The sequence below is a fragment of the Budorcas taxicolor genome, chromosome 4 (genome assembly GCF_023091745.1).
Source record: "Budorcas taxicolor isolate Tak-1 chromosome 4, Takin1.1, whole genome shotgun sequence".
Lineage (NCBI taxonomy): Eukaryota > Metazoa > Chordata > Mammalia > Artiodactyla > Bovidae > Budorcas > Budorcas taxicolor.
Genome location: NC_068913.1, coordinates 1,664,890 through 1,677,587, shown reverse-complemented (window position 1 = coordinate 1,677,587; position 12,698 = coordinate 1,664,890).

Sequence of the window (12,698 nt, the reverse complement as noted above, 5' to 3'; positions counted from 1 at the left end):
ACTGAATCCAAAGCTCAGATCTGACAGCTGGGCATCTGTGTATAAAGGACCTGATTATTCACACTGTAAAGGCTGATGTAGACTCCAGGGGTTCAGAACTAGGGCTTGGGCCAAAGTGACTCCACAGGTGTTTGGATGCCAGGGGAGGCTTCTGGCTCTAGTGGGGATGGGGTGAGTTTCTTGAAGTTCTGAAGACCCACTGTGTGCAGGCTCACGGTGCATAGAGAAGAGAAGGTGGAGTCTACCCTGGAGGTGGTCGAAGCTCATGGCTGAACCAACTGCCTTCCTGAGGTTGGGATGTGGGGCAGAGGAAAAGACCCAGGTCTGCTCCCTCGTGTGGTACCCGGGGCATGTTGACTGCAGATTAAACACTTACACAGTGAAGACCATCGCTGCTGTCTGCAAAGGGTTTACACTGGCATGTGTCTTCATCTGAGAGGTCAGGCCGTCTCAAAACTGCACCGGCCATGGGCATGGCCTGTCCACCCTCACATGTTTCTTCTCTTCCTTATTGAACATTCATTTCCAAGAGGGTTTTTGGGCCATAGGATGTTGTGTTTTCTCTAGCTTTGTCCAATGAGGAACGCTTTTTGGTCGTTGATGTTGTTCATTTTCCAGCTCTCTCTTTTGGCTTCTTCTGTGAATTTGTTTGTGTAACAGGAAGAGCTCTGCATCTCCCTTCTGCCTGAGATGTCACATTTACAACAGCAATGCCTACCTGGAATGTTCAGATTACATTTGCCGAAAGGGCTTGGTTTTGCAGATGACATCCTGAAAGTACCTACACTGTCCTTTCAGTTACCCAAAGGCTACTTCAAGTGAAATAAAAACAAGAATTCTCAAATTTAATCTTACAATATGTGGAGAGTCAGAAAAATTCCCTGGAGAGTGGAAAAGTTACCCATTCCAGTTTTCTGGCTAGATAACTCCATGGACTGTAAAAACCATGGGACTGCAAAGAGTCTAACAAGACTAGGTGCCTATAAGGTTCCCTTTCTGTCAGGAAAAAGATAATCTGTATTTCGATCATTTCAGTGATTGGTATTGATTGAAGACACCCTAAGAATGGGAAGAAGTGGAGAAAGAAGAAGACTAAATGTTTTCAGTTGGGGGAAGGAAGAACAGGGAGTGCTTGACATGAATCTTGGCTTTGCTGGGAAGTGGGGGGATAGAATGAGAAGATGTGAATGTAGACATTGGTGATGGTTACATTGCATTGTGAAGGCCTTAATATTCCCAAATTACATCATTAAAGCAAAATTTATTAACAAAAACTTAACAGAAAAAAATACATAAAGCCATAAAAAAATCACAAGAAAGATACACACACCAGATGCAAATAAGCTCAAGGAAAGGGCACTCAATCTGCCCTGGTTGGGGAGCGAGTTGATGACATCCACGGGAAGCAGGCAGGGACGGAGGCTGCAGAGCCAACCACTCCCCTGGAGGAGGTTTTTCCAGAAAGGGCTCTGGGTCTCTGTCCAGAGCAGGGGCCCGTTCTCCCTGCAGGGGTGGGTCAGTCATAGTGGGCATCTGGGTCTTGGGCAGGAGGCAGGGCAGGCCCTCCCTGAAGAGGTGGTGACTCACCCCTGACTCGGGTTCTCCTGCAAAAGCCCGAGCAAGTACAGGTGCAGGTGGAGGTGGATGTTCTCATTAAGGGCGTGGGACATCAGTGCCTGTGGCTGGGGGTCCTGCAGGCACAGAGGTCCGATATGCCCAGTGTGCTGGCCAGTACCCAGCTGGCCCGGTGTCTTTGGGAAGGGAAGTCTCAGGTCTCGATCTCCCCTCAGTGGATCCCTGGGTCCTGGACCTGTAGCACCCACTGCTGTAGGGACAGGACTTGGAAGTGGAGTCTGGTTGTAATGAGAGGCCAGTGCTAGAGCTGTGAGAGAAGAGCAGGTTACCCATCACCAGCATTTTGATGTGTGTATACGGGGACAGAACGCTACCCAGAGAATCACAAAGAATCCCCAGCGTAGGATGCACTCTGACTGCAGTGTGAAAGATGGGTGGTGTGAGGCCAGGCTTTGTTCCAGGCCCAGACCCAGCTCTGGGGGACTCCTCCCTGTGTAGCTCAGCAACCCCTCCCCACACACTCACATGCACAGCCCCAGCCTCTTCACCTCTGTGCTCTGCGGTGCTGTGCTCCAGTTCCACCTGATGCCTCAGAGGCAGGGGTTCTAGGGGCTCAGGGTCAGAGCCGGGTGTGCTGAGCTCCATGGCAGCCTGAGACTGGGCCCCGGGGTGTGTCCTGGGTGGTGTGTGGAGGAGGCCTTCCCTGCTTCCTCTTCATTCCCAGTTGGGCTGATCCCTCCATGGGCACGCTCACCTGGAGCCTGCACTGGGCTTCATGGGCAGGGGGATGGTGATCTGACACCTCCCTCTGGGAGGTTAACGGAGTGCCCCCCTCATCAGCCACATCAACTGAGAAGCTCTGAAATGACACTGTCAGCCAGCCCTGCCTGGAGTTTACTGAGCTGGGCCTGACCAGTATGGCGGCCGCTTCTGCCTGCTTGAAATTCTGCTGCCAGCAGAAACATGTGTCTGCTCAGGTACACATCCTGGCTGAAGGAGACCCCCCTGAGGGTGTGGGGTCTTCCTGGGCAGCTGGTGCTGCCTGGACTCTCCCCATTCTGCCCAGCCTGCTCTCCCCTGGTGTGTGGACACACCCAGCCCACAGACTTCTGAGCCACATCTGAGGGGCTTGCTTGAGGCAGAGATACCCTAGGAAACCCCCATCCACACACACAGGGAAAGGACTCAGGGTAACCTGGATGGGATGGGAGAGGGGACCTGGCCCAGGCTGGAGCTTCCGTGTTACCTTTCTGTTCCTTTGGGCAAAGGGCCAGAGGCCTCTTGGGTGGGGTGTCCTAGGCAGCACCGACTGCATTCCCACACACTGCTGGTGAGCTCTCCTGAGGCCGCAGCCTCTGGGAAGGGGCAAACAGTGAAACATCCTGGCTGCCCGTGAACTGGCTGGGGGCTCCTCTCCGCTGTGAGGCCTGGAGATCCAGTTTCCGTGTTCTGTTGGGTTCTGTTGCCAGGAAGTTACGTCATTTCCTGGGTTCCTTGCCGAGGTCCCTTACACAAAGCTCCCCAAGCGAACCTATGGGTTTCTGTCTGTTCAGCCACCCCCTTAGGCCATGTGCAGGCCCAGTGACACCCACACTGCTCACCCCACAGCTGTGGCAGACCTGGGTGCAGCCAGAGCCTGAGCTCTGAGGACACAGCTCTTCCAGACAGGCTCCTTCTTCTCATCTGTGATGTGGCCCTTGAAAAGCCATATGCCCCTCAGGGTTTCTCTAGTCTCTCCATCTGCAAAGTGGGGTCAATCTCTCATCTACTGCCTTGGTCTGTCAGCCTACAACACCTACATGCCTTTCAACGTGGGGCTGTTATCACATGGAGCGTGTGCCCTGGGACTTCCCAAAGGCAAGATTCAATACATAGCTCACCTAGCAGAGAATGGGGCAGAAACAGGCCTGGATGGGCTCTGGGACCTCGGAAAAGGCAATCCCCTTCCTGCCTGTTTTGGACCAGCCCTCCTCCTCCCCCAATGGAGGACTGAAAGGGAGACTGGAAGGTCACCTTCTCTTATTAAAAAGAGGACCCAACTTTCTGGTCCTCTTTTTTCCACCGAGATTCTGGTTCAAGTGTCCCATCTCGGCTTCTGTGGGTGGCTGAGCCTATAATGGCTCCCTGCATTCTTCTCCTTTACTCTCATAAGCTTGGGTCATTTCCCACTTCTGCAGTGGATTGGCACTGTCATTGCTTCTAACTTGAGATAGATTTATGAAAAAGTCTTAAATCTACTCATTTCCTCTCTTTTGTTCAGTGTCTCTCTCTAGACATGTCATTCTTTTCCTTTCAACATTCAGTCTCTGTCTTGCTTTTTCTCTTTCTCTCTGTCTCTCCTGTGGATGGATGGATGCCTTTAATGCACATGGATATTGTTAGATTAAGGATGGGATTTAGGGATAGGTTAGAGTGAGCTAAAGTGTTTAGTTTGGAGTTGGTGTTGGGGGATGAGACAAGAGTGGTGCGTTTTTTCTTGGAGACTTGAGTGCTGTTTGTTCTTAGTCTATTTTACATAGGAACCACTTATCAGATACATCATTTGCAAGTCGTCTCTTAAGTTCAGTTTACTATCTTTATGATTTGTGAAAGCTTGATTCCCTGGTGGCTCAGATGGTAAAGCGTCTGCCCCCGATGTGGGACCATGGTTTGATCCCTGGGATGGGAAGATCCCCTGGAGAAGGAAATGGCAACCCACTTCAGTACTCTTGCCTAGAAAATTCCATGGATGGAGGAGCCTGGTGGGCTACAGTCCATGGAATCGCAAAGAGTTAGACACGACTGAGTGACTTCACTTTACTTGTGGTTGGCACACAGATTTGTAGTTTCAACACCACTAAAGGTTGTGTGCGGGTGCAGGAGGGCCGAGAGGATCTACTCCACATTCAAGGTCAGGAGGGGCGGCCCTGATGAGATACCCCTCGTCCAAAGTAAGGAGCAGTGGCTGCACTTTGCTGGAGCAGCCATGAATACATACCCCACGACCAAGGTGAGAAAAACCCAAGTAAGATGGTGGGCATTGTGAGACGGCATCAGAGGGCAGACACACTGAGACCATAATCACAGACATCAAGCCAATCTGATCACATGGACCACAACCTTGTCTAACTCAATGAAACTAGGACATTCCATGAGGGGCCACCCAAGGTGGAACGGACATGTTGGAAAGGGCTGACAGAATGTGGTCCACTGGAGAAGGGAATGGCAAACCACTTCAGTATTCTTGCCTTGAGAACCCCATGAACAGTATGAAAAGGCAAAATGAGAGGATACTGAAAGAGGAACTCCCAGGTTGGTAAGTGCCCAATATGCTACTGGAGATCAGTGGAGAAATAAGTCCAGAAAGACTGAAGGGATGGAGCCAAAGCAAACACAATACCCAGTTGTGGGTGTGACTGGTGAAACAAGCAAGGTCCGATGCTGTAAAGAGCAATACTGCATAGGAACCTGGAATGTTAGGTTCAGGAGTCAAGGCAAATTGGAAGAGGTCAAACGGGATGGCAAGAGTGAACACTGACATCTTAGGAATCAGCGAACTAAAATGGACTGGGATTGGAGAACGTAAGTCAGATGACCATTATATCTACTACTGTGGGCAGGAGTCTCTTAAAAGAAATGGAGTAGCCACTGTGGTCAACAAAAGAATCTGAAATGCTGTACTTGGATGCCCTCTCAAAAACGACAGAATGATCTCTGTTCCTTTCCAAGGCAAATCACTCAATATCAGGTAATCCAAGCCTATGCCCCAACCAGTAATGCTAAAGAAGTTGACGCTGAAATGTTCTATGAAGCCTTTCAAGACCTTTTAGAACTAACACCCCATAAAGTTGTCCTTTTCATTCTAGGGGACTGGAATGCAAATGTAGGAAGTCAAGAAACACCTGGAATAATAGGCAAATTAGGCCTTGAAATACAGAATGAAGTAGAGCAAATAATAGAATTTTACCAGGAGAACACACTGGTCATAGCACACACCTGCTTCCAACAACACAAGAGAAGACTCTACACATGGACATCATCAGATGCTCAACACTGAAACCAGACTGGTTATATTCTTTGCAGCCAAAGGTGGAGAAGTTGCATACAGTGTGCAAAAACAAGACGAGCAGCTGACTGGCTCAGACCATGAACTTTTTGTTGTTAAATTTAGACTTAAACTGAAGAAAGTAGGAAAAACCACTAGACAGTTCAGGTATGACATAAATCAAATCCCTGATGATTATACAGTGGAAGTGAGAAATAGATTTAATGGATTAGACTGATAGACTGCCTGATGAACTATGGATGGAGGTTCGTGGCATTGTACAGGAACGGGGATCAAGACCATCCCCAAGAAAAAGAAAGGTGAAAAAGCAAAATGACTGTCTGAGGAGGCCTTACAAATAGCTGCGAACAGAAGAGAAGAAAAAAGCAAAGGAAAAAAGGAAGGATATAAGCATCTGAACGCATTGTTCCAAGGAATAGCAAGGAGAGATCAGAAAGCATTCAGGAGCAAACAATGCAAAGAAATAGAGGAAAACAGCAGAGTGGAAAAGACTAGAGATCTCTTCCAGAAAATTAGAGATACCAAGGGATCATTTCACGCAAAGATGGGCTTGATAAAGACAGAAACGATATGGACCTAACAGAAGCAGAAGATATTAAGAATTGGCAAGAATTCACAGAAGAACTGTACGAGAAAGATCTTCACGACCCAGATAATCGCGATGGTGTGATCACTCACGTATTATCAGACATCCTGGAATGTGAAGTCAAGTGGGCCTTAGCATCACTATGAAGAAACTAGTGGAGGTGATGGATTGCCAGTGGGGCTCTTTCAAATCCTGAAAGATGATGCTGTGAAAGGTCTGCACTTGATATGCCAGCAAATTTGGAAAACTCAGCAGTGGCCACAGGGCTGGAAAAGGTCAATTTTCATTCCAAGGCCAAAGAATGCTCAAACTACCGCACAGTTGCACTCATCTCACACGCTGGTAAAGTAATGCTCAAAATTCTCCAAGCGAGGCTTCAGCAACACATGAACCATGAACTTCCAGATATTTAAGCTGGTTTTAGAAAAGGCAGAGGAACCAGAGATCAAATTGCCAACATCTGCTGAACCATTGAAAAAGCAAGAGAGTTCTAAAAAAAATCTGTTTCTGCTTTACTGACTATGCCAAAGCCTTTGACTGTGTGGATCACAATAAAGTGTTGGAAAATTTTCAAGAGATGGGAATTCCAGACCACCTGAACTGCCTCTTGAGAAACCTATATGCAGGTCATGAAGCAAAAGTTAGAACTTGACATGGAAAAACAGACTGGTTCCAAATAGGGAAAGGAGTACATCAAGGCTGTATATTGTCCCCCTGCTTCTATAACGTATATGCAGACAACATCATGAGAAAGGCTGGGCTGGAAGAAGCACAAGCTGGAATCAAGATTGCCAGGAGAAATATCAATAACCTCAGATATGCAGATGACAAACCCTTATGGCAGAAAGTGAAGAGGAACTAAAGAGCCTCTTGATGAAAGTGAAAGAGGAGAGTGAAAACATTGTCTTCAAGCTCAACATTCAGAAAATAAAGATCATGGCACCTGTCATATCACGTCATGGCAAATAGAGGGGAATTGTGGATACAGTGTCAGACATTATTTTGAGGGGGCTCCCAAATTACTGCAGATGGTGTGTGCAACCGTGAAATTAAAAGACACTTACTCCTTGGAAGGAAAGTTAGGACCAACATAGATAGCATATTCAAAAGCAGAGACATTAATTACTTTGCCAACAAAGTTCTGTCTAGGCAAGGCTATGGTTCCCCCAATTGTCATGTATGGATGTGAGAGTTGGACTGTGAAGAATGCTGAGTTTTGAGGAATTGACGCTTTGGAACTGTGGTGTTGGAGAAGACTCTTGAGAGTCCCTTGGACTGCAAGGAGATCCAACCAGTCCATTCTGAAGGAGGGCAGCCCTGGGATTCCTTTGGAAGGAGTGATGCTAAAGCTGAAACTCCAGTACTTTGGCCACCTCAGGCGAAGTGTTGACTCATTGGAAAAGACTCTGATGCTGGGAGGGATTGGGGGCAGGAGGAGAAGGGGACGACAAAGGATGAGATGGCTGGATGGCGTCATCGACTCGATGGACGTGAATCTGAGTGAACTCCGGGAGTTGGTGATGGACAGGGAGGCCTAGAATGCTGCGTTTCATGGAGTCGCAGAGTCAGACACGACAGAGCGACTGAACTGATCTGAACTGAATATGTAAAGGAAGAGAGGAGGCCCATTGGGGCTATTTTGCACCCATTGGGAAAGTAAGTTGGATCCCTGCCTCACAAAACACCACTATAGCAATTAAGACACATATGAAGAACCAACAATTGAAAGGAAAACTTGAGAAATTTTATAACAATGTGTGATGAGTGAATACCTTACTTTATAATCAAGATATTATGCATTTTAAAAGATTTGTTAGTTTAAGGCATACAGCAGGTGATTGAGAGATTCAGTGTCTCAGGGGCTTCCTTGGACAAAATTCACTCCATTTGAGAGGCCCCTGGAATATGTCCTCTACTCAGAACAGTCAAGAATTCTGAAAGCCCAGAGCAGCATGTGGTGGTGCTAGTGGGCATTTTTTCACTGAATCAATTATTCTACCATGACCCACAGAAGAAGCCTAGATGCTAGGAGGGGGATCTCCATTCCTATCTTTAAACAGGAGGCCTTGCTCCCTTGAATAGTGTTGCATGGAACTACGCCTGGGAAGGGAAGAGGTGTGTCATGAATATTTTGTCTGCAGAGAACAAAGTGCTGTGTAGAGACGTTGTGCAAGCTCGTCCCAGGACACGGAGCACAAGGACACAGTGACCTGATTCTCAGCCCTGCTCTTGGGGCATTGCCCTGTCTCCACCCCTGACACATGGTGAGGCCCTCACAGGTGTCTTGGAGAGTATGGGCACACGACCTGAAAATGTCCAATCGGTGTGTTCCATCCTTCCTGGCTACCATGATGGGCTCAGGACTTGGGCAGTGACCAAATGGGATCCAGGGCCGGGACTCAGGCTGCAATCAAGGGGAAGAGGAGCTCTGGTTCTGCTGAAAGGGGCGGGGCTGGTGAGTTCAGTCTATAGCAGTGGGAGGAGTGTGAGGTCAGCCTGGGGCGATTGGTGACCTTTCTGCTTCCATCAGGGCAGAGGCACTGGATTGAGAAAGAGGGCGCTGCTGAGCCCAGGTTTTGAGAGCACTGGCTCCTGCTGTGGTCTTGAAGCTCCACCTGAGACTGGAGGAAAGCCGTCTGCTGGTGAGTCCTCCTGCTTATCTGTGAGCTTGTGGAACCACGCCGGTTTTTCTGTCCAGCGGGCTAAGTGGAGACCCTACAAATGCAAGTGTGTGGGTTTTGGCTGGCTTCAGGGAAGAAACGCCAGATGGCACTGGGAGACTTCAGTCTAATCTGGATTCAAGCGATATCTCTTGAAAGTGAAGGGACAAGTCCTTCTGTCGTGTCCGACTCTTTTCGACCCCATAGACTTTGAATCCATGGAATTCTGCATGCAAGAATACTGGAGTAGGTAGCCTTTCCCTTTTCCAGGGGATCTTCCAATCCCAGGGGTCAAACCCAGGTCTCCACATGCAGGCAGATTCTTTACCGCCTGAGCCACAAAGAGGCACATGATTATTGGACTGGGTAGCCTGACCCTTCTGCAGCAGATCAGGATTTCCTGACCCAGGAACCAAACTGGGCTCTCGTGCAATGCAGGAGTTCACGTCACCAGCTGAGGTATCAGGGAAGTCCAATATCTCTTAACACCAGCTACTAATTGTAGGATTACCCTAAAGAGACTTCACAGGTTTAAGGTACCAACCTGTTAGGGTAGCAATGAATGGCCTTATTCTAGAGGACAAAACTTGAGCTCTAAGAAGGGGGTAACTCGGCTATAGCAAGGAAATGTGTACCCAGAGAAACCCTGCAGTTCCTGCTGTTAGAACTCAGGGAGGCCACATGGTGGAGCTTGTCTGTGTGACAGGGGCTAAGGCACCCAGCTCACACTGGGTGCTGTGGGGACCTGACTTTGTAACTGCCGTCTGGCAGCTCAGAGACTCACAAAATCAGTTTGCACTGAAGAAAGGAGTGGCACCTCCCTTCATCCACCCCGCCACACCCTCTGGGTCCTCCCACACCCTGCTCCCTTTCTCTTGCTTTCTGAGGAAATTAGAGTCGTGCTCATGTGACCACATTGCCTGTTCAATGTTCACAGGCTACCACTGGAGCTGCTAAAACAGAGGCCAAGAGCCTTTGTCCCTGAGTATCTCTCTTTCCTTTGCACCATCGAGGCCCTCCTCCACCCTTGCACACCAGAGAGCTTTTCAGAGACGTGCAGGCACCCTCCCTCATTTTGCAACAAGTTGTATCCACTGCTGTCCTTTCAATGCCTCCCTTGAAACTCAGCTCATGTGCTCCTTTCCCTGAATGGCGGCCCATCTGGCTGCCATGGGAGGGACAGAGCTGACTTTGAATCCAAAGCTCACATCTGACAGCTGAGAATCTGTGTAAAAAGGACCTGATTATTCACACTGTAAAGGCTGATGTAGGCTCCAGGGGTCCAGAACTAGGGCTTGGGCCAAAGTGACTCCACAGGCTTTAGGATGCCAGGGGAGACTTCTGGCTCTCGTGAGGATGGGGCAAGTTTCTTGAGGTTCTGAAGGCCCACTGTGTGCAGGTTCATGGTGCATAGAGAAGAGAAGGTGGAGTCTACCCTGGAGGCGGTCGCAGCTCATGGCTGAGCCAGACAGGCAGGCAGGTCCTGAAAGAACCTGAGCTGCCTTCCTGAGGGTGGGATGTGGGGCAGAGGAAGAGACCCAGGTCTGCTACCCGTGGCATGTTGACACCGGACTAAACACTTTCAGGGTGATGACCATCGCTGCTGTCAGCAAAGGGTTTACACTGGCATGTGTCTTCATCTGAGGGGTTAGGCCGTCTCAAAACTATACTGTCCATGGGCATGGCCTGTCCACCCTCACATGTTTCTTCTCTTCCTTATTGAACATCCATTTCCAAGAGGGTTTTTGAGCCATAGGATGTTGTGTTTTCTCTAGCTTTGTCCAATGAGGAACGCTTTTTGGTCGTTGATGTTGTTCATTTTCCAGCTCTCTCTTTTGGCTTCTTCTGTGAATTTGTGCAACAGGAAGAGCTCTGCATCCCTTCTGCCTGAGATGTCACATTTACCACAGCAATGCCTACATGGAGGTTCAGATTACATTTGCCGAAAGGGCTTGGTTTTGCAGATGACATCCTGAAAGTACCTACACTGTCCTTTCAGTTACCCAAAGGCTACTTCAAATGAAATAAAAACAAGAATTCTCAAGCTTAGTCTTACAATATGTGGAGAGTCAGAAAAATCACCTGGAGAATGGAAAAGCTACCCACTCCAATATTCTGGCCTAGATAACTACATGGACTGTAAAAACCATGGGACTGCAAAAAGTCTAACAAGACTAAGCACCCATAACGTTCCCTTCTGTCAGAAAAATCATCAATTTTTCTATCATTTCAGTGATTGGCATTGATTGTGAACACCCAAATAATGGGAAGAAATGGAGAAAGAAGAAGACTAAATGTTGTCAGGTGGGGGAGGAAGGAATGGGGAGTACTTGACATCAATCTTGGCTTTACTGGGAAGTGGGGGGATAGAATGAGAAGATGTGAATGTAGACATTGGTGATGGTTACATTGCATTGTGAAGGCCTTAATATTCCCAAATTACATCATTAAAGCAAAATTTATTAACAAAAACTTAACAGAAAAAAATACATAAAGCCATAAAAAAATCATAAGACAGATACACACACACCAGATGCAAATAAGCTCAGGGAAAGGGCACTCAGTCTGCCCCGGGTAGGGAGCGAGTTGATGGCATCCACGGGAAGCAGGCAGGGATGGAGGCTGCAGAGCCAACTGCTCTGCTGGACGACGTGTTTCCAGAATGGGCTCCAGGTCTTTGTCCAGAACAGGGGCCCGTTCTCCCTGCAGGGGTGGGTCAGTCATCGTGGGCATCTGGGTCTTGGGCAGGAGGCAGGGCAGGCTCTCCCTGCCGAGGTGGTGACTCACCCCTGACTCGAGACCTCCTACCAAAACCCGAGCAGGTACAGGTTCAAGTGGAAGTGGATGTTCTCATTAAGGGCGTGGGACATCAGTGCCTGTGGCTGGGGGTCCTGCAGGCACAGAGGTCCGATATGCCCAGTGTGCTGACCAGTACCCAGTTGGCCTGGTGTCTTTGGGATGGGAAGTCTCAGGTCTCAATCTCCCCTCAGTGGATCCCTGGGTCCTGGACCTGTAGCACCCACTGCTGTAGGGACAGGACTTGGAAGTGGAGTCTGGTTGTAATGAGAGGCCAGTGCTAGAGCTGTGAGAGAAGAGCAGGTTACCCATCACCAGCATTTTGATGTGTGTATACGGGGACAGAATGCTACCCAGAGAATCACAAAGAATCCCCAGCATAGGATGCACTCTGACTGCAGTGTGAAAGATGGGTGGTGTGAGGCCAGGCTTTGTTCCAGGCCCAGACCCAGCTATGAGGGACTCTTCCCACCTTCCCTCTTGAGCCTTGAAAGGGTCCTTGACACCCTCGAGGGAACTCAAGAAGTTCCCCAACATACCCATCTCCACTCGAGAGGAACACCGAGGGCCTCGCCACAACTCAATAAAAGCCCCATTTTCCTTCCTCATATCGAGATGAGGGTCCATTTCCCTGCTTCATCAGGAAAGGAATCCCAGTGTTTCCGTCGCTCCTCAGTAAGAGGCCATCTCAACTTGAAACTCGAGAGGATATCCCAGGGTCATGCCACAATTCTAACAGACCCCAATGTCCTAATCCACTCCAGATAAAACCTGACTCCCCTGCACTGCCTCGACTGTCACCCCAAGTATCGGCTCCAAGCACGATTGCAGTTGTGACAGCCCTGTGGCACCACGAGAGAAAGCCAGTGATCCCTATGTCAACTCGACAGAAGGCTGACACTGCTTTGATAGCTCGAGAGGAAAGTGGACTTGCATGTCTCCACATGAGACGAGGACTGACTCCCCTGTGGAAACTCCATAGGAACCCTGAGATCCATGTCAGCACTGGAGAGGAAACCTGAGGTTCCATCCTCAA